Genomic DNA, 3,690 nt, shown 5'->3' with positions numbered 1-3,690 from the left:
TTTATTTAATATTACTTACCCAGCACCTAAGCATTTAGGTTCCTCTTAATAAAGGGGCTCTGTCAAGACCACATTTGATCACGTGCCGATGGGTACGAGGTGATAATGATGACCGGATTGGTGTTATCTGGTGGCTCCGTGCCTTTACCCCCTACTCGGTGGGTCAGTGGTGCTGCTGGGTGGTTGATAGACTTCCGCCTGGGCGAGCACGGCCGGAAGATGATGATGATGATGTTGGTCTCGGGATGGCTTGGATCTGCGGCGAGTGTGCGATAAGTGTGCAGGTTAACACAACCCGATGAATTCTCAAATGAGGGAAAGTCTCTCTTTTGCTCCGCTGATCGCCGGCCGGTTGCATAAAACTCGAGGCTTCGTTGGACAATTGCGCATGCGCGTGGCTCGTTAAAATGCCTTTTTTTTTTGTTGTTGTTGTTTGCCTCGTCGCCGGGCAGAGCTTACAGCTTGGATGCAGTCCAGGCACGTACCATCAGCTGCTCCGGCCAATCCCAACCCCAATTCCAGCCCCCGGATACGTGCCTAGTGCCATTTTGGCGAACGAGATGTGCCATTTGGCCCTAAACGGTCATAGGCAAATGGAGATTTAACTGATTTTGCATGCACATAAAGAAATCTTTTGGGGATTTTTGATTAGAAAAATTTAAGTAATAATAAATAAAAAATAAAATAAATAAAAAATAGATGAAAATAAAAAAAAACATAAATAAAAATAGTTGAAAATAAATAAAATTGGAATAAAAATCAATAAAATTTGAATATAAAAATATAAAATTTAAATAAAAATCAATAAAAATAAATGAAAAAAATAAAAATAAAAAGAAATAAAATATATAATATAAAATTATAAACGACAATAGATAAATTTAAATAATAAAAATATATAAAAATAAATAAAAATATATAAAAATAAATACAAAATTATAAAAAAATAATAAATCAAAATAATAAATTAAAAAAAATTGTAAAACAAATAAAAATAAATAAAACAAATATAAAATTATTTGATTTTGTTTTTTACAATTTTTTTTTTATATTTAATAAACAATAAAAAGATATCAAAACATCAAGAAAAATAAATAAAAATCAATACAACTAAATAAATACACAACATAAAATTAAAGTTTAAAAATATCATAACTAATAATGCCTTATTTTAAATCTAAAAACATGTATGTGTTTAAATTAAGAAAAATTAAAATATTATCACATTTTTGACAATTTTGACAATAATATATTATCAAAATAAAAATAAAAAGTGTAAAATGTTTTTTTATGCCGGACATGGCTAGATCTATTTGGCTGTTGTTGCTTATCAAGAATATATTATATATGATTTATGGAGACCTTCCTTGATTGCCTTTCAAGCTGCTGACTAAAATAATAAAGCCTTGCAAGTGCTTAAATAAAATATAGAATATATTGAAGTTTTGTATATAGAGAAATATATCTAATTTATCGTAAAAGTTTCAATTTAATTTTTAAAAATATCTGAAAAGGGTTATTGTATTTATTTTCCTCTTTTTCATTTTTCTATATTTAATATATTTTATCTATATCCATATTTTCTGCCTCCTTAAAGGTAATTTGTGTTGAGCCCTGCCTCTTCTCCGTCTTATGGCAACATCGATAAGTCTATGATTACTTAAGATTGTTTTGGTTCGCTTCCCTCAAATATTTACTGCAAATATTGACTTGCTGCACTTTTACTTTCGCACAGTGTAGCTGGCGGTATATCGGGGTCACCATGGACCTGGCCTGGGCCATTCTGCAGTGCGAACAGTGGATCGCTCTTGTTGACCACTTTCATTTGTGCAAACTCTGGGGGGACAAACACTTGCGTGCGAACATTTTTGCTGCTTTTATTTGTTTTGGGTGTTCCTGGGTTTCGAATTTGAATTTTTGGGCTTTTTTTTTGGGACCCCGTACCGCCCGAGATAAATGGCCAGATACAATTGTATCTTTTAGAGTGATGACAATGCGCACTTGTTATGTCACCTGCACATTTGCACGTCGTCTTCTGATTTTTCTCCGTTTCTGTTTTATTATTTCGTTAATTCCGTTTATCTTATGCCAGCCGAGATCACATTTAAATGTTGTACAACAATTATGCGATGCTTGGATGGAGATGGTGGAGATGGAGATGGAGATGGGTTTGTGGCCCATTAAGATTATGTGTGGCAGCTTCACTAGGAAGCTGGCCAGCTGAAGTTGGGCAACTAAACGGCGGCGTAATAGTGATGATGATTTGGAAATTGAGAAAATTGTCAACCTAGTAGGGTCTGGGATGGGCCTAATCCCTCCATCGATTGCCTACTCCTCTGGCGTAATTGAGGAAATCTGCGGCCAATGAGTTGCCAGGTGAAAGAAGGGTATCCAGGGGGGACAATAAAGGTGGCTGGAAAGTTCCAGGGAAAATAAGGTAGGTTTATTGAATATAAAAGTATACAAATATCTATAATTATAATATATAAATATACCTGTAAACCTATTAAAGTAATAATTTGTACATTTGTTTTAATTGGAAGATTGAAATATAATCAATTGTGTAAATAATTAATATTTATAGTCATAGAAATAAATATTTATTTTAATTTAATATAAATAATATATATATTATATAAATAATATATAAATAATAACTGTTCAACCCATTAATACACTAACATTTAAGTAAAATAATATTAATTGTGCCAGCAATTATTTCATTATTTTTTTAGTTCATTTATATTAATTATGCAAGCTATTTATTTATGTCAAAACCTTATTAATACAATAATTTTTAAGTGCTTTATGCAACTAATTAAGACTAGCAAGTGTTGAATAATTTTAACTCTAGTATTGAACTTTTTGTTTCTTTTTTATTACTCAGTTTTTGCCCTCTGACTGCAAGTTGACGCTATAAAACCTACATTTTATGATCACTAACTAGGCCTCTTTAAATAATATTTACATTTTTTTTAATTATAACCAAAGAATCACTTAATATATATATATATATATACATATATATATATTTTGTTAGTAACATATTGAAGCTTGATTTGTTATTTATTTTATTTAAAATCTTTCATATGAATCTTAAAATACTTTTGCTGGAAATTTTAAAATAGTTTAAAAAATGCTTGAAATATATAATATTTAAGATACTAAGATAGAAGAATAAAAGATACTAAGATAGAAGACTTTGAGATATTAAGATAGAAGAATTTAAGATACTAAGATACAAAAATTTAAGATACTCAGTTACTAAGATAGAAGAATAAAAGATACTAAGATATAAGAATTTAAGATACTAAGATTGAAGAATTTAAGGTACCAAGTTACTAAGATAGAAATATAAAAGATACTTAGATAGAAGACTTTAAGATACTAAGATAGAAGAATAAAAGATACTAAGATAGAAGAACTTAAGATACTAAAATAGAAAAATTTAATTTACTAAAATAGAAGAATTTAAGATACAAAGATAGTACTTCAAGATAGTACATCAAGAGTAGACTTCAGAAATCTTCAAGCTTGCCAATTTCCCAATTTCTCCTAAAAAGATGTTGCAAGGAAGCCGTGTGCCCCGCAGGCTTCATCTTGATCTGCCTAGGCCAAAGCTGCAACTTGGTCTTAGCTCATCTGCGTTGCTGCCTCATTGTCACAGATATTTGCAACATTTTGCATGTT

The sequence above is a fragment of the Drosophila kikkawai genome, chromosome X, assembly GCF_030179895.1.
Source record: "Drosophila kikkawai strain 14028-0561.14 chromosome X, DkikHiC1v2, whole genome shotgun sequence".
In the NCBI taxonomy this organism is placed as follows: Eukaryota; Metazoa; Arthropoda; class Insecta; order Diptera; family Drosophilidae; genus Drosophila; species Drosophila kikkawai.
The sequence above is the reverse complement of the archived record's forward strand: the minus strand, read 5'-3'. Positions refer to the sequence as shown.